This window comes from Empidonax traillii, unplaced genomic scaffold (assembly GCF_003031625.1).
Source record: "Empidonax traillii isolate 1590-97213 ecotype Southwest subspecies unplaced genomic scaffold, ASM303162v1 scaffold17:size2698205, whole genome shotgun sequence".
NCBI classification, from domain to species: domain Eukaryota; kingdom Metazoa; phylum Chordata; class Aves; order Passeriformes; family Tyrannidae; genus Empidonax; species Empidonax traillii.
The window spans coordinates 1,389,710-1,409,608 of record NW_020955210.1 but is presented as its reverse complement, the minus strand read 5'-3'; positions in this window follow the sequence as shown (position 1 = coordinate 1,409,608).

The window sequence follows — 19,899 nt, the reverse complement described above, 5'->3', positions numbered from 1 at the left end:
AAAGATTTCTTTAGCACACCATTCTTACAAAAAAGCCTCAGATCAACATTCCCTCCTTCTTCCCTTCTTGGAAAAAAAATGAGCCACCACTAAGCTACCCTGTATTCTCCATTTCACAAATGTTTCCTTGGGTTTTTCTCTCCTTGTCTTCCTATGACAAATATTCCACAGTAGGCAGATTCCTGACCTGCAATACAGAATGTTACTAAAAGAAACATTGCTGTCAGATGCCCGCATCAAATCCAATAAGCCATATCCAGCTTCATGTTGACAGTTGCATTTTTTTCCTAATGCATATTTTAGCCTTGCTTGACCATCAACCATATGGCAGGTTTGTCCTGTGGGTAAGTTTATTATTAACAGATTGCAGCTGGAGGTACAATAACTACTGTGTAACTGTGACATTGCACTAATTGATCAAGACATCTCCAAAACAAGATGCAGAGAGTGGCCACAGCAAAAACCTTAAGATTACTGTTTGGGGAGCATAAAGGCAAACAAATGCTTCTGTCATGCACAAAGTACCTTAAAAACTGAAAGTGTTCTACTTAGTGGTTTCAGAAAAAGGAATTTATTTCAAACAGACTTCTTTTGATGGGAAAAAGACATTATTTAGGCCAAAGTTAAACCTGCACACCAGAAGCTCAGACAATTAAATCACCAAATCTGCTGGGTGCCTTCAGTCCATACTTTCCCTTCTAATCCTGCTGTCATAGCAGAGGGTGACTGAAGTTTAAGAACAGCATGTGTAACATTAATCCATCACTTTCCATTAAGGTCAGAGAGTTAGATTTTTGATGGGAGGGAGAAAAGAACCACCTCATTAGGGATTAGGTAGAAGTTAACTCGCTACTGTTCAGGGATAACTGCTAAATAAACTGCTCAATGTGAATTGCTTGCCTTGTATGTGTCTCCTGGTAAATTTATTTCTCATATGTTTTTGCCAAGCTTGATGAAATGATCTTGAAATGAATGGAGCAAATCAGATTAATTCATTGGTTTAGTGTTTTATCTTTGTAGGCTGAGGCTGTCAAGCTTAAAAAAGCACTGTCAAGTATAGAGCACTTGTCAAACAACCTGCAGACATCAAGGTTTAAAAGACAAAGCTCTTCCAAACTTCTAATTTAATGAAAGGGTGAGTTACAGGTTATGCAGGAATGTAAAGTGTGTGTGAAGAATAAAATATGATGACTCCATGCAAAGTATCAGATAACTAGCACCAGGCTTGGACTGGAGACAAAATAAAAAGTGCTTTATTGGCATGTCAAGACTGCAAAGAATATTTTGCAAATTCTGTGTCAATTGAGCAGATTGGATAAAGCATGAGCAAAACAGTCCCTGGTGCTCTCTTGGTTTAATGCTTGGAGTGAGGTGAACTGTGATTACAGCATAGTGAGTCTTTCATGAAGAATGTTTCATGCACTATGTTTAGATCTTGCTTCACAAATGCTGACAAAATAGACTTCAGTTTGCACTTGGTGATCCACTCTTGCAGATTCTTGACAAATGCATTGTGCAAGCAGGGCTTATGATTTGTACACGACCTGATCCCTGTGATTAGGCACCCGGATATTTTGATGTAGAATGTGTGCATTTTAGTTGTATGGTATCTTTTACCTTGTCTAATTGGATGGTACAATTCTTGCAAACAGCTGGAGGCCTGACTAACCTTGTGGATTACAATTCTCCTATGGAGAAATGGGAGAGCATGAATTTTGGCAGTTCTTTCCTGAAATGAAATTTCCGCAAAAGATGTCTCAGTTTGGAAGGGTCATCACTGATCTTAACAGAGAATTAGAGCAAAAGAATGCCTGCACTTGGAAGGAGTTTACAATGCAGTTTACAATTTCTTCATAAAATAGTTCTAAAGCTTGTCTGTACTGGCATCTTCTAAAGGAAGATGAATTATGGGCTCAGATTGCACACTGGATGTTATAGTATTATATGACTAGAAGAAGCCATAACAGAATTCTTTTTTTTTTTTTTCTCTAGCAGAAAGTGACTGTGTAATCCAAAGCACTCTAACAGCTATGATTCCTTGTTGATTCTGGTTTATGTGTGCTTTGCCCCCCTGGCTGCCCCACTGAGGTCTTGTGCATATCTATGCATTAGTAAATATCCAAGTCCAGTGGTAGATATTTGAGATTTTGTATGCAGTTACTTCAATAACATCCTTGCATAAACTTTCTATCTCTCTTAAACTTACACTCCTTCTTCACAAGCTCAGCTGCTGAAAATGATTTTTTATTAAAGCCACAGAAATATTTGACACAAAGAGACTGATAAATCTCTATCCCATATAATAGCAACCAATAGTCTTGGTAAAGAACAGGGCAAGGGAAGCTCTAATGTACTTTTCTCCATGGGAGGAATGAAGTACAACAGCAAGTTTTTATTTAGGTATTTCATTTTATTGCATGATTTTCACACTGGAAAGGTACATTATTCAAGTTGTATCATCACCTAGTAAAACATGCTTGAATTTGGATATTCTGGTGGAAGATCTGCAATGTAAAGCTTCATAAAGATGAGATTTTGCAGGGTAGAAGTTTAACTCCACTGCTGTACTTGTAAGAGCCTCTGAAACACATGTGCAGAACTGTATAGATGCAGTCACAGAACCACAGAACCACAGATTATGACAAGTTGGAAGGGATCCACAAGGATCATTGAGTTCAACCCTCAGCCCTGCACAGGATCATCTCCAAGAGTCACATCACATGCCTGACAGTATCATTTAAATATTCTTGAACTCCGTCAGGCTTGGTGATGTGACCACTTCACTGGGGAGCCTCTTCCAGCATCCAACCACACCCTGGGGGAAGAACCTCTTCCCCAGCCTAAACGCAGACTAAACCTCCCCTGAACACAACTTCAGGCCAATCCCTCAGGTCCTGTCACTGGTCACCACAGAGAAGAGATCAGTGCCTGCCCCTCCTCTTCCCCTCACAAGGAAGTTGTAACTGCAATGAGACCTCCCCTCAGTCTCTTCTCCTCCAGGCTGAACAGACCAAGTGACCTCAGCCACTCTTCATACGGCTTCCCCTCAAGACCCTTCACTGTCTTTGTTTCCCTCCTTTGGACGCTCTCTAACAGCTTAATATCTTTCTTAGATTGCAGCACCCAAAACTATACACAATATTCAAGGTAAGGCTGCCTCAGTGCAGAGCAGAGCACAGTGGGACAATCCCCTCCCTCAGCTGGCTGGTGATGCTTTGCCTGATGCCCCCCAGGACAGGGTTGTCCCTCCTGGCTGCCAGGGCACTGCTGACTCAGATTCAACTTGACACTGACCAGGACCCCCAGGTCCTTTTCCACAGCACCGCTTTCCAGCATCTCATTCCCCAGTCTGCATGTACATCCGGAGTTGCCCCATCCCAGGAGCAGAATCCAGCACTTTCCCTTGTCAAATTCACATGGCTTGTTATTGCCCAGTCCTTTAATTTGTGGAGGTCTCTCTGCAGGGCCTCCCTGCCTTCAAGGGAGTCAACAGCTCATCCCAGTTTTGTGCCATCTGAAAACTTGCTCAGTATCCTTTCCAGTCCTGTGTTCACATAATTTATAAAGATGTTGAAGAGCACAGGATCTGAGATGGAGCCCTGTGGAACCCCACTAGTGACAGGCTGCCAGTCTGATGTCACCCCATGTTACCCTCTGTGCTCTACTTGTGAGCCAAGTGCTCACCCACCCCGTGGTGTGTTTATCCAGCTGTGGGCTGGACAGTTTGTCTAGAAGGATCTTGTGAAAGACAGTATGGAAAACTTTACTGAAGTCCAAAAAGATGACATCAACTAGCTTCCCTTTATCAGCTAGGTGGCTTACCTTGTCATAAAGGAAATCAGGTTTGATAAGCAGGACTTTCCTCTCATGAAGCTATGCTGACTGTGATCGATAACTGTGTTGTCTTTCAGGTGTTTTTCAATACCTCCCAGAATAATCTCCATAACTTTACCAGGCACTGAAGTAAGACTGACAGACCTGTAGTTTCCCAGGTCCTCCTTCTTGCCCTTCCTGAAAATTGGGACAATGTTCACCACTTCCAGTCAGCACAGATTTCTCCAGATTCCCAAGATTGCTCAAAAATGGTCGAGAGGTTTTGTGATGACATCAGCCAGCTCTTGGAGGATTCTCGGATGAATCCCATCAGGCCCCATAGATCTGCAGGCAGAGTCCTGCCATCTTGCTCGTGGCTTCAGCGTCTTGTCATGGCTGCCTACCCTGCATTTGAGTTAGAGAGAGCAGAGGTGTGAATGTGTACAAAGCCCTGTCTTACCACTGTCAAGGGAGGACCATGTTTATAGTCTCTGTAAATCCTGGTGCCACAGAAGTTTTGGTGGGAATTTCAGATGCTGCACCTTTTGCAAGGATTGGCCCCAGGGCAGCCAGTGTGCGTGTGGACTGGAAATTACCTTCAATCAGGTGATTATCAAGGGACATAGTTTCCAGCAGGTTCAGCAAAAGCTCAATCTTTCTGGCTTGCAGTTGCTTAGAGTTATATTTGATAAGTGGCCATCCAAGTGTCAGGTTTTCTGGGAGGTGGAGTGGAATGACTGTCATCCACAGACATTCTCCAAGAAAGTTGTTCAGTCATTGCTAATATATTTAGTGGCCCTGGTGCCTGCATTTGTAGATAATAGTGGAGATATTTTCCAAACTGTTCTTAAAATAAAAATACTGTTCTTAACTTTTGCCCGCGAAATAAGGGAGCTAACATTGCAGCTAATCAGAATGGTGTGGGAAAACTTTCTCAGAGATGTACCTTAAGATTTCTGCAAATCTTTGGATTTACTTGTGTCTAAGTCTCACAAAACAATGATGAACGTATGCATCTTGAAGATGTTCCATAGCTGCTAAGGAAGACATGTAGCTTGGCCACAGGCTAACTTGGTCCCCAACTTTGTTGGTGTCTCAGCTTTGACCATTACCACTGACTCTGATGCCTAAGGAACTTCACTGCAAAGTATGACTGGACAGACAAACACATTTTTACCATAATTGTTATTTTCCTTTTGTTGGTCCTTGATATTGGCAGTCCTTTCATGATGGTGCCTTTTCCCCCTTGATATAAAAGAGCAAAACATTCACCTAAGTCTTATTTCTTTCTGTTTTGGGATAATGAGAAACAATTTATCATGCTGAGCATCTATCTCCGACAGCCCACTGACAGAAACATGCCGGCACCTCTGTAGCTGCCAGTGTCAATAGCATATTTGTCACAGCTCCACTTCGAAAGCCTTCAGTGGGATACAGATGTTCTAGGAAAAAACATTGTTCCTGCAAAGTATCTATGGGCTCGAGAGCAGAGCTTAATAGGAAAACAAGGCAGTATAACATCACGACACAGCTTCCAGGATTTCATCTGTCTTTCCTGCATTCTGTGGCAGGCTAGGGGAGAAGTACAGAGCCAGATAAAACTAGGGAAACAAGTCATCTTCCTGGGACATAGTCTGCTTTTTCCTCCGTTTCTCACTTTTCCTGGAGTGTTGCCTATGGTAACTGTAGTTACTAGAGTCAGAGTTTTGTCAGTAGCACTGCTGTTACATCTTCTACACCTTAAATTCCCATTGCACATGTTAAGCCATGAAATATCCACTTAGGAGATTGTATTGACACAGAAACTACTGTTGATCGCATCAGTGAAAAATATTCTGGCATTGCATGGAGGATGAGTAAGGTCTGTAAACTAATGTGGAACATTCTGTAGTGTGACTTTATTAAACTCTACAGGATGTCTTTGAAAATGGTGTAGAAAAGGTTTTCAAAAATTTTCTATAAAAATGAAACTATTTAGCATAAGTAAATACCAAGAGAAGTTACACAGAGACCTCTGAACCTTCAGAATAAACCCAACAATTCCAGAGAAAGCAATCTACGCGGTTTTGTTTGCTCAGAACCAATTTTCTCTTTTGCACTTACAGAACGGGCACTGTGAAGCAAATTGAGGCTCTACAGGTACCATTATCTAGCACCCAGTTATCAAATAATGCCATCTCAGAAATCTGGAGATCTGTTTGTAACTACCTTTGAAGATCTCTGCACAACTTTGAAGATCACCTGCACAAACCCATTGTGTATCAGCACAACTGAACTGCACACAGCATATTATCTAACATACATAAGCTGTTAGTTCCAGTTTGCTCTTCCTGAGCGTCCAGTGAGATCAAGTTTTATAAAGAAAACTACATAAAATATAATTCACACGCACAAGAAAATTTTATTTGATTTTCCTCCCCTTAATATATTACTCTTTCCCCCTTTTTTCTCTCAAGTAAAAATCCCACTAATTAGGTGTGAATAGATTTTATTTTTAAAGAAACCCTCAAAGTATAGCTAAAGAGCCTCAATAAAAAGATTTTGTCAGCTTTGTTACACTAAAAACAGCTTGTGATTTGGCCTTTAAATACTAGAGCTGAGTTTTAGAGCTTTAGGAAATTGTGCATAAACGGTCTGGCACAATGCTGTGTAACACGAAGAAGAGAGGACTTCTATGGTTCACTGCAAAAATCACAGATAACAATTGCACTCCCTATCACTAGCGTGTTATGACCATGTGAAAGATGTGCAGATACACAGAAAACCAAGATCTGAACTTCCACTTACACATCTACATGCATGCATGCAACACGTAGACAATGAATGGCTTAATCCTACCTAGGTGAGCAATTTACATTTGGCTAGATTTGAAATACTATTTAAGGTACGGGACTGGTGCCAGGAGTTATGTGTAAGTGCTTTCAAACCCTTCACAGAGCAGAAAATAGCAACCAAAATAACTTACGCTCATTACAGAGAAGGGGCCATGCGGCAACATTCTGTCTGCTTGTGGTTAAATCTGCCACTGCTGTTATTATTGTTACTATTTTTCGGAAAGGCTATGCAGGACTAAAAGCCACGTGTCAAAAAGTTAAAATGTGTAAGGGCCAATTACGCAATGATCCTTTCAGCCAGAAAAAAACCCAAGTAAACTACCTGCAAGGTTTTTGGAGATGTGAGGTGGGATTTTTTGTGGTTTTGAGTTGTTTTTTTTTTTCCTGTGAAAATATTAAGCAACGGAAATATCCTTCTAATTATTTGATTTACCTTGAGGCATTTGACTTTTCATTATATCATGGGGTCACAGGCTTTTCCTTAAAAAAAAAAAAATTAAATGGTGAGTGGTTGAGAAAAAATGACTGTGTACAGTCCATTAAATTCTTTGGGTGCTGAACATACACCCATTCTCTTTATACAAACAGAACAACTTTTATGCTGTATCAGAATGATCTAGCCTAGATTTTGCAACAACAGTGGGTCTTACAACCACTTGTGTGACTTTAATGTAAAACTACCTTTTATAAAAAAACACACTTTCTCCCTCCCTTTTCATTCTCAGGATTTGAACCATTCTGCCCCTTTTCTACATTTCAGCACTTGTGCTGTTATGCATCCCACCTCCCACCAGCAACACCACCCCCTCCATGCAAGTGACTAATGAAAATCCCAGACTCCTTCCTTAGTGGTTATCAGATTCATATTTCTTTGGGTTAGACTATTATTCTAAACTTAAAAATTCAGTGTCAAGCTTTGCTTCTGGGTTTTTTGCTGGCAGTTTTATAGCTTTACCAAACTTCACGTTGGATAGTGTTTTGGTTGGCTGCCATATTGATCCTGGCTGTTAATCAGGATTTTTGTTGTTTTGGAGTAAGGGCAAGGTGGAAGGGGTGGTTATGGCTTCTCTCTGTTAACAAAAGTGACCATGCTTGCTGTCAGGAGAAAGTGTCTGTACTTTGTAACTACAAATTCCTTAATGATGTGTTACATTTCAAAGTGGAGCTGGACTTAGGGGTGAAACCTAAACTGATAAACAAGAGCAGCCAACTCCGCCCTTGCTTCTAGTCTCTCACAAACTATTTTTAATGATGTCATTATTTATTCCCAAACAATGTTTTTCTACGCTTTTAGTAATAAAGCGGAAAAAAAACACATTTTTACGTCTTTTCTATATGTGTGGGTTTGCTGGATGAATTTCTAACTAGTTGTAGACTGGAGCAATTCCAGGTCTACATTTATTAGCCAATGAAGAAAGCAATGGCACCGATTAAAAGAGAAACCCTCCTACCAAACATAAATATGTGTTTTTGAAGGGAACAGGGAAAGCCTTTTCTAAATCTCCTATTCTGCAGTAACCCTGTGACTTCTGTAGTACTGCATATGCTTTCTCCTCCAGGTATTAGTTGAATTATATATATGTATTTGATTAATCATACTGCCTTCTTTCTTCTGACTCCAAGGAAGGCCACCCTGCCTCTATCTTTCCCAGACTTTTCTCCTGCACCTCCTGTGGTGTGGAACAAGGATCTTCACTGTGTCAGGGACTTCCAGTGCCAGGGGGAGAGGCAGAGAAGCCAAAATGGCCAAACATGCAGCCCCCTGTCACCAGGGAGCCACTCCAGTGCACACTGGGGTGCAGAGACCTGGGTGCATTGGTGGATGGGCTGCACTGGGGTATTTTTTTGTCTACCTCGCTGCTCTTTGACAGAGCTTCTGTGTGTATGCCCCACAGCACTCACTCAGGGCTTCCCAGCCATGCAGGGAATTATGGGTTTTACAATGTAGAGGAGGAGGAGCTGGGAGGAGGCAGGGAAGCAGTGGAATTGGGCTGGAGGTCCCAAGATGGGGCAGCCAGTCTGAGAGACCAGGAGATATGTGGGGGGATAATTTCTTTTCCTGGCAAGTGAATGGTCGAGTGCTCCTGGCAGTAACCACTTAGCCAACGCTCCCAAACCCTTGTTGCTCTTACAGCATCTAGCACATGCAAATCTTGCAGGGAATCCAAGGCCATTTTATCAGGTATCTTCTATTTCAGCTCTTCCTATAGTCAGTCCTAACCCCTCCCAGGCTTCTACATGAATTAAAGCATGTAGATGCCTTACTTTGCTTCACTTGCAAGGCTGTTCTTCTAGAGGAGCCTCCTAACACTTTACCACCCACTGGATACCATCTCAGTCCAATTTTGAACTACATCTTGAAGCTAGTCTGAGAAAACCACCCAGCTGACAACCACCACGTGCACAGGGAGGGATGGTTCTTGCCCCACCAGGTCCCACGAGGTTGGCCCCAGCCTCTGCAGGTGCTCCCAGGTTGGTAGGATTTCCTGGTCATGCTGAGCTGAGTCTCTTCCTGCAGCTGGAAGGGAAGCCAACCAGTGGGACATGGCAGTGAAGGGAAAGAGTGCTCTGTGAGGTGGTGCTCTGGTGAAACCCGGGGGATTTTGCCATGTGGTTGAGCAGGATCACTATTTCACTTCTGCCCTCATTTCCAGTTTGCTTTTGTGTCAGATGGTGAAACACAGACTCTTGCCTGACCTGCTCATTTGTAAGAGCCCAATAACTGGCACACACCACGCTTCCCTCCTCCTTTCCAGACTCTAGTCAAGCAACATCCCTTTTTACTGATTAATTTAGTGCTTGTGAGTCAACCCTTAGCCTGACCCAAGATGACCACCCACTTTCAAGGTGTTTATATTTTCAACCCATGGCATCTTAGTAATAGCTCTCTGGCAGGCTGTAGCTTGCTTTGGAGGGGCTGCTCTTGACATAGGATTGGGCAAATGATGAACCACTATCAGTGATGTCCATTTTCATTCGAGTAATTTAATCCCAAGTGACTCAGCTTCCATCTGTTCAAGCTAGATAATGGCAAAAGCCTGAGACATAAACGCCCTTCTCCTGCCTTTTTACCAGAATTATTCCTAAAAGTGGCTTAATGTTTTAGTAAGGGAAACATTTCTCTTGATTAGTAGACTTTGTTTTTTAATACAAATTCCCAAAATAATTAGGAAGACTCACTAATCTAGATAAAATGTATTTTTCATTTATTATCTATACCAATTACTAAGGCAATAAAATATCAACTGAAGAAAAGAAAGAAATGTTTAATTTCATTGTTAACTGCAGACAAATATTTATATAAAATCTGTGAAACATCAGCTATGTCATAATGAGACTAGTATTGCTTGCACAGCTTGCAAATTCCAGGGCTTCATCCCTTCACTGCAACAAAAAATCCTGGATTTTAGTAGTGTTTTCCAGGGGATATTTTTAATTTGTGTTTTCTTACTACAGTAGAATTAAAAATCTCATTTATGCACTATTATACTTGAAGCCAATTGTTATATTAGGAATCAACTCCCAAGATAGGAAGTACTTTCTCTTAAGTGACATTTAGAGAAGGGCAGATATCCAGAAATGCAATGTTATCCTTCTGAACTCATCCTGCTAACTTTATAGGGAATTTTGCCTTTGATTCTTTGGGACTCAATGGGGCCTTTCACTCAGAAGAGTCAAGGAATGACATGAGATCAGACAGAAAGATAAGAAACCAAATCTTCTTATCGCCCTTCCCTGTGCAAATTTCATGCAACTCCACAAAAAATTACCAGGTTGCTGATAACATTCACATTCTGACTCCTAATAAAACCCTGACTCTCTACTTTATTTTAATTATTCTTGATCCCTTAAATGTAAAATCCCCTTTCCAAATGTTCACTTAAGTGGCTACTATTAAGTCTTTATCAGTTCTGAGCATTTCAGCCTCTTGTTCACAGAAATTTCTCAATCTGACAGAATAAGAAATGCATTTACATGGCCTAAGCTCTTAAATTGTCCCTTTCAATTAATGCCCCATCATGGAGCAATCTGGAAACCATTACTCAGTAACTCTTCATTATAATTGCTTGCAGCTGAATATCCAGGCCTTGGTAATATAAGAATAAAAGAAAACTCAGTTAGTAACAAGTGCAATTGATTCCATTCAGAATTCCCCTGGTGCTTTGCCATGTTTGGCCTGCATGAGAGGAAACAAGAGGATTTTTTTCTCTCTCTCTCTTTTTTTTTTCTACTTTCAGGGCCAGGAAATGAATTGGCAGACATAAGATGGTCTGTGTGCTGCTTGCCTTCATTTTTCAGCTGGTCCTTGTTAAAAATGAGACGGTGGGGCTTCTACTTTTTTTTTTTTTTAAGTAGAGGGCTTTTCTGCTAACAGATAAAACTACAATACCTCAATTTGCTGCAAGCTAACAGCAACCAGAAATGCTCACCTCCTGTGCTTTTCATAATCAGACCTGAAGCTTTCTTCAGTTAATTCCAGGATTCTTCACTAGAGGAATTGTTTTCCTCCATGATCCCAACTTTATGAATACTCAAGCAACTCTGAAAGTGAAACTCTGCTGTCTTCTTCTCCTCGAGCAATCTGCCAAGGCCCAAACAGAAACATGGTGGTCAGCTGGGCCTAAATATACACTCACCTTATCCCCTCACAGAGGTGAGACCAGAGGCCATAAATCAGGAGTGACTAAAACTTCACACTAGGAAGCATTACCCCTGGAAGACGTCAAGCGGTTCCCTTCCGATAACGTCCTGGCTTTCAGAAATGCCGCACTGACATTTCACAGAGTGTGCTCCCGAGGGTGGTTTGTTTCCCGGATGCTTATCGGAGTGCATCCGGGCTTCGGCGAGCATCCAGACTCTGCGCTTCCTCAGCCCCATGGTTAGTCCAGAGATATCAAATCCTAGCAGCCAGAGCAGTGCCAGATATGATGAAGATAGAGTAGCTTTCCAAATATGAGAAACAGTGAAGGGGATTAGTAACAATTCCTGAGTCTCCAGGCCGTAGTGAAGGGGTTTAACAGCTGTGTAGCATGGTACAGTAATTCAGCTCTGCTGTTTCACTTTTTTTTGACAGTGATGCTTCAGGCCTAGTTGGGACTAGAAATTTCCAGCAACACCTCCACAAACCTGTTTTCCCTGCAAGGCCAGTAGCAGCCAGCAATGATGACGGGGGTGCTGGTAGGAGATCCCACCTACTGCTCCAAGCAGAGAAAACTCCTGGCATTTGGAGCACCTCATCCCCAAGACTGCGTTTCGGTTTCGGGAGCTACTTCTTCCACCATCATCTCACATGACACATATTGGTATTGGGCTGGTTCTGGTCTATCTGAGAGGTGTGGATTTCCCAAATAGACCTCTCAGAGGTGGCCCCTACTGAGTGATGGTGACATGCCTGGAGCAGACACCACAACGCACACTGGCCAGCCGGTCTGATGGGTAATGTGCAGCAGTGCAGCAATATCAGCTCTAGAGCACAGGGAAGGGCTGACAGTGCTGCATAGTGAGATGGGATGCTGTGGTTCCACCCAGCAGCAAACAGTGCTAACAAATGGTCGTTGCCCTTGCACTGGCAGCTGCCAGAACTGCTTTAGGGATGGGGGCAGCATCAACGGTAAAGTAAAGCAGCCAAATGGTCTCCAGCTGACTCCTCAAGTAGCCACCGAAGAGATGTCTGTAGCTACAAATTCTCACCTCTGGTAAAGCAGATGGAAAATATAATTTTTACAGTTTTTCATTTAAAAAAATATCTGAACAGTAATTTTGCCTTTTCTCTTTAAAATACTTGTGGAAAACAAAAAGGAATTTATTCACAGCAGGGAAACTGCCTTTTCATTCTGGAAAGCTGTTTCTGCTAAGAAGTTGGCAAAATTGTAAAATATAGATTTTCTTTCTCTTTTTCTTTTTTCTTTTTTTTTTTTTTTTCTTCCCTTCCCTTTCCATGCTTTGAAAAAATGCATGGAAATTAATGATTTTCCTTGAAAAGTAAAAGTATTATTTTTTTCCCTTGTGGACTTTTCTGTTTCTGTAGGCCTGACAGCAGTCAGTATCATGATTCACGTAGATTTTCTGGATGCTTCTTTAAGAGTGTTGACAGTTAGGCTGATGGGCTGATTTGGGAATGGACTTCCCTGGAAATCCTTTGGAATCTGTGAGTCTCAAAGCTCACCTCAGAAGCTTCCCATTTACATAGCAAGATCTAAACCTAATTACTCCTTATAGATATGCTGTACTTCTCAGGACTTATCTGGAGTGGGGTAGGTATGTAGGTCTGCACATGGAAAAAAACTGGGACCTGAGTGGGGAGGGGGTGAATCCAACACCGTGACATTACACAGATTATACTCAATCTTGTGCCCTCTCGTCATTTCATTTTTGTGGTGTGGCTGTGGTTAATCTGTCTCACTCACAGTAATTTCAAAGTATATGAGGTACTCAAGGTTGCAAAAAGGTATCACTATTTCCATTTTTGTGGAGAGGCTGTAAGATCAACACCCTGATGTGTAAGAGTTAGTCAGAGGAACCAATCTGATCATACAGGGAGTTTTTCAAGCAAAAGGTTTTGATGCCTAAGGATGCACAAACATCAGAGATGGTAGGTGAGTCTGACAGATTACCTGGTCATATACACAAGCTCAAAAATGTCTCATTTCCTTTGTGAATTTCACTAGGAAACTAAGAATTACGCACCTGAGGAATATTTGTAGGACTGGTTTATAATGAAGTGTAAATCAAACCCATGTCACCCTCTGTACCATAAAAGCTGTAGCCTGATAATTTTTGTTTCCATAAAAGCCATACAAGATAAGATTACCCTAGAAATAGCATCTATAAACAAAAGCAATGTTAGGGTTAACCATAAACATCAAATCACTCCCAAGACATCACTGACTGTAATCTTTGCTGGTTTCATACATCATCTAGAGTGATGCTGGAATAAAATGTTCTCCCTCAGAGCCAGTTTATTATCTACTCCAGGTGTAGGTTGCACAGTCTGCCCTTCATGTACTTGCTTCTTTACACCAAACCTCTATCTTGTGATCATTGCTACTGGGGATTAATAAGGAATTTTTCACCACTGCCATCAGCTCTACAATGGTGGTTGGTCTTCGTGAGAGCAAAGAGCAGCATTTCCTGGGCAAAACCCTTTACTGCAAGCTGTGGCTGCTCACAGACACACTAGTGATATCTCTGATCATGTAATGCCACACTACATATCTTCTTCTGGCTCCTCCCTTAGTTCACTCCATGCTTGTGGTTTTTCCATTCTACCCACTGTATTGGGCAGGAGGCTTCTTTGGATGGTCTCAAACCCTGTTTTTGATTGTCTTTTTTTTTCTCTCAGCATTGCACTTATTTATTTATCTGTCATTGCCTTGGGAGAACTGTAAGAAAGAAATCTAAATACATTCAGCTGGGGACAAGTTTGAAGCTACATTTTTAGGTATCACAGTCTGGGACAAAGGGAAGTCTTTGAAGCTTTCCTGTTATTTTTATCACCACTTTATTTATGCTGTGTTCTCATTGCCTCCTAGGTCTTCAATTTTTTTGACTCAGCATAGGACTTCTGAAGGGATTTTGAAGCTCCACTGAATACCACCAGCTGAATGTTGGCCATAACATCTAAAACCTCTGAATTACTAGGAGGTCTTTGGTGGGAGTGGTGGACTTATCAACAGGACATTACTTCTTTGCCACAAAGGAGAGAGACTGTGACTTTGGGTGCCTTGGAAGAAGATCAGTCCTGTTATTCTTCAGTGATGGTCCTCAGCAGTTTTCAGTCAGGCGATCTGTGGCAGCAAATCTCAAATTCCCCAATTCCCCAAAAGGAATTTTCCAGGCAGAAGAGTTAAAATTTCAGAAAGGATAAAATGTTTTGTTTGAAAATCCTGAGAAAGAAGTCAAACTCTTGTTTGAAAGTGTTTATTAAAAAAACAAACAAACAAACAAACAAACAAAAACCCAGCTCTTTCTAATGAGATTAAAAAAAATATTAGTACTTTCTAGATTCCTCTCCTAATTTTATTGTTAACAAAACCTGAATAGGAAATATCCCTTAAATTTCAGTTCATCTATTTGATTGGCAAACTATTCAGAAGCTCAACTTTGTATTGCAATCTGAAGCAACCCAACTTACCTCTCTTGAGACTGGAAAACTGGATCAGATGTCTTGGAAAGGTCAGAATCCTTACGCACAACAAATACAAATGTACAACATAGATGTCCATGTGACTATTTTTTAGGTCAAAGCCAATGAAAATACCTTTTCTCTTGTTATTTGCACGGCTCTATTGATCTTGGTCAGAAGCAGCCAGTGCAGAAATATCTGTTTGTTAGATTGGCCTATTGGTTTTTGATCATGTACCCTTCCAATGACAAGACCTAACCACAGTAATGGTGCCATGGAAGAGCTCTATCAACTCAGGTCATCAAAGTTTGAACTTTCCAACAGCAGCCTGTCCTGCTCCCCTCTTGCTGCAGTACCTGTGAGAGTTTGGATACTGCTAATTTGCTACACAAGAATGAGGGATGTTTTGTTTTACATTTTGGTTGGAAAGCTTCAGTACAGGCTCTGAGCAGAAGCTCAGATATATCTTGTCTTTCCACTCCCTCCATCTGTCCCCAGTGGTAGTAACTTAGAATATGAGAGGCCATGGCTCAAAATCTTGCTCTTGTATTTGTATAAATTATCTTGAAAAGCAACTCAGCTTTTATGGATGTGCTTATGAGAGACCCTGTCATTGAGCATTTATCCTTCTTTCCTGGGTCCCAAATAGGCAGCTGCTGCCCTGAATGGTATGTTCCCATATTTTGCATGAGAGCCTTATCCACAGCTACTGCATATAAATAGACTACCTACCACTTTCTGCCCAATTCTGAAAATGTCACTGAAATCTCTTCATGAAGCTAGATCTTCTTTTCTGAATTCTCTCTTCTTTTACTAAAAAAAGCCTGAAAGAAATATTTTCTCAGATGCAAAATATTTTCTGATTAGTTGAGGAAAGAAATATTTTTCATTCTGGATCTAAAAGAAACAAATTCTCTCTTTACAGTTCAGCCACCAAATTAAAAACAATTGATGATTTGCACAGTGCTTGTGAAAACTATGCCCTCTGCAGCAGCTTGTGACAATTTCCATGACAATACTGTACATTAATATGCTTTATGGGTACAGACTCACACTGCAGTGTAGGACACTTTTACAATGATCCCCGACATCACATGTGGCTGTAGCAAACAATGAATCTAATGCTGCACTTGTAAAAGATTTATGATTCAGAGAGCAGAAGACAAATGATTCCAGTCCCTGGATGCTTTAAGAGCAAGTTCCTTTAGCTCATATGGTTAAAATTGATCTTTCCATTGTCTCTTGTATGGAATGACCAAAACTAATGATGTTAGGTAATCAATATGAAAAACTGTGCATAAAGAATTAAAGCAAGAAATAATGGATTGCTATGTCAAAGGCCTCTAGACAGTAAGAAATCAGTGCTGACTGGACACGTCAAAAAGACATCCAGACCTTTGGGTATTTCACTTCAGTCTGTGCCCACACCTGGAACAATGGAGCCCCTTCTATTCAGAAACAAAAACATGAAGGAGACCAAGCCAAAAATAACACTGCATTATCAGACACATGGCCTCCCTGTAACCTGCAACCTCTGAGAGTTATCAGTACTCAGATAACCTGCAAAAGAGCAGACGGAGGACTTGAAGGCTAAGAAAGGGAATGGAAAGGGAGCTAGAATGAAAATATCCTGTGTATTATCTGCAGTCCTGGAGTCTGCTCAGTGCCTCAATCTGTCCAGGACTTCTTCATTTATCTTGTAAAGTCCCTTTGGAATATATGTGTGAAAATAAAACACTAAAATTCTACATAGTAAGATCCATGAAATCTGGTTTTCAGGGGCTCGGGAGTTTGCATTTGGAGCCTTTGCTGTCCAAGAAGCTATGAGGCTTTTCTCTAGCTATGGCTGGGGAATTCATAGTAGTGCTCTCCTTGTGGATATGCTAGTAACTAGTACCTGTGAGTTTGCATGGCCTAGCTCACTGGGCAGCCTTTTTGCCAGCATGGGAACCACTGGGATCTGTCTCCTCTACATGGCTGAATACTTAATGAAATCTGTGAATTTCACATCTTTAAGACCCCTACAGCTTCATTGAGTTTAATTAAAAGCAGTTGCTAAGTTCATGGAGGAAAAAGAGAGAAGACACTGACAAACCAGCACTCTGGTGCCTTCTGGCACATCATTGTGCATGTACTTTTCTTAGGAAATCAGAGGACAGTTGTGAAAGTAGTAAACCCTTCTTTGGGGATTTAAAAATAGCTGTAGTCTTCTTCCTTTGACAAGGCTTGAAGAGCTGGTTGGAGCCTGCCTTGTATAGCGCACAGTGTTAACCTGTGCATAACCACAACTAGCAAAAGGAAAATTCATGGACAGACAGCCTAGTCTCTGTCTGTCTCCTTCCCATGTAAAACGATGCCCATTGCAGAGAAATTGCTCATTTCTGCTTTGAATTATGCAGAAGCATGATATTTTTCTGCACACACACTGGTTGCTGGTACATAGCTCTTGCTGTTTATTCTGCCTAAGTTTTTCATGTATCATGTCACTTTCAGGAATTTCATCTGTCTTTTCTTTCTTTCTTTTCTTTCTTTCTTCTCTTTCCTTTCTTTCCTTTCTTTCTTTTCTTTCTCGTTCTTTTGAGAGAAAGATGGCAAAAAGGAGAAAATCTGGAATGTAGAATAATTTTTGAAAATGTTTCTTTGCACTTCTGAGTATTAGAGTGAGAAAAAGTTTTAGTTACCACTTGAATCTTCCAGGCAGGATTTACACTGATGTCTCCCGTGAGCCTCATCAGTTCCTAACATCCAGACATAACAGGTATAAGCAGAGACTTGGAGATGAGCTGGCACAGTCTCTTCTACCAGAAGGAGTACACATTTCTGTGGATAACAATTTGGCTTCATGCATGCTAAAGAATAAATATCATTCTGTACCCGAAGTGTTATGCCAAGCAGAGAGGCTGAGCCCAGTACCTGGCCCCTAGAGTCTGTATCCCATCTGCCACTGAAAACCCCATATATCCCTAAAATTCAAATCCTCACAGCTTGCAAGAGTTCAGCTTTGCTTTTCAAACTGTGAATTCCCAGAACTCGAATCACTCAAGGCCGTTCTGGAAGATGGAGTAACTAATTTGTAGGGGATTTCAGCTCAAAGAACTTCACCTAGGGACCCTGGCAATGGCAAGCTTAGCACCTAATGTTCACTCCTACTTCTAGTAGTTGATGTGCAGCTAACCTTCAGATATGTCTTAAAAACTTGGAGGTGGGGAGTTAGCATGTTAGAGAAGTTGTACTTCTATGAGGGCTATTTTGCACACTGGAATGCATATGTACATTAAAAGGAGCCTGCCTCTGGAGTCTGGTGCCTGCAGACTACCTCAACAGCTTGTGAGGATGAACCTTGGGATTCCCCCCAGTGAATGTCCTGTGCCAGCAGTACATCTTTTCTTCCCTGTGAATAACCAAGGGATGCCCACTGGTGACAGAGAGAATAATTCCACCTCAGTGGCAGGAGAGAAGGGAGGATTAACACCTCTGAGGTGTCAGCACAAAGTAAAGACTGAAAAAATAAGGTATTTGGTCCTTTAGCTTGGATGCTACCAAGTGTGATGGTCCCTCTGAGGTCCTGGGTTTTGCTGCCTGCAAGTTGTACCCTTGTCCCCCCATCTCCCAAATCGACCCCTCACACATTCATCAGAAAGGACTTCAAATCTTTATTTTCCTCCTCAATGTTTTTTTATCTCCATCCGTATACCCCATGACATTGGTTTTAACCCCAGTCTTGCTCCGTTTAACCCAATGCTAGAGGTCCAGACCTTAAATATTTATTCACTTAATGTAGCCAAATGCAGCCAATAGCAATTAAAGGCCTGACCTCTAACACCCTCTTGAAGCAGCCAGCCAAAGTTAGGGGCTCATCATTGCATGAGAAATCTGAGGTAATTAGACCCCCTTCAGCCCTGTTTCCCTCCCCCTGCCCCCTGCCCCAAATACTCTGTAAAATAATACCATGGCACTAAATTAGACCTCATTACCTACTGAGTCACTCGATCCAGACCTCCCTTACATAGTAATGAGTACTGATTTATTGTGATCATTATTTGGGCATTACAGGTCACTAAATAACATGCTCTGCCCACACATGTCTTCTGAGCTAATAAATATCCTTATAGGAAATATTTTTGAGTGAACTAGCCTTCAGGTTGGTTCAGTAACTTAAGCCACATTAATTTTCTTAATACATGTAGTGTTTTGATAGGAAAGCCACAGGGATGGAGGTAGAAAAGGAGGCACAGAAAAATCCCCAAACACAACTTTTCTCAAGCTGGGGTTTCTGGATGGAAATTGGGGAACTGATGCAGGGCGAGGTCAGTGGGAAAGATCAGAAACAACCTTTGAAAATGTATATTTGAAATCAACCAACCCCCCAAGGCTCGATCTAAACGTCACTGAAGTAATGGAAAGATTCCCATTGAGCTTAATGGACTTTGGACCACATCCAGGTGTACCTGAAAGTACAAGGGTGTATGCATCGCTTGTGCACACTCATACACTACTATATGTTTCTTAAAAACTTCAAAGCAAATTAAAATAGTTCAAAAATTTGTTCTGAGAACCACGCGACATGGAGTTTCTGGAATTTTACACCATCTCCCTTACTAGTGTAGCTCTGATACAGAACTGGGGAAGATTCAAATTTGGCAGATAATGAAATGATATTGTTTGTTCTATTTGTCTCAGTAAAGTCTTCAAAGGACCCATTGATTTCAGTTAGAAGGTGAACAAAGCCGATCCATGGATATTTTTATAATATGCTGTTATATATTTTCAAAAGAGACAATGGAAGATTAAAAAAGGAGGGGAAAAATAAAGAATAAAAGAAGATTCAGAAGATTCATGATTCAAGAAAGATAAAGAAGAAAGGGATTAAAACCTCACTCCATTAGCCATCACACAGAATGTTTTATTGCCTTACTCTTAGCAAATCCTATAATACATTTTCATTATTTATAGAAATAATACTGGATTAGTTTGCCATAAAAAACTTGGGCTGGACTCTTTTAAAAATTACAGAAATTAGATGAAATCAGGCTCTCTGAATTATCCATGAGCATTGGGTTAATATAATCAATACTTCAGCCATTACAGGTTGATGTTACATCTCGAGACAATTTTCTAACTTAATAA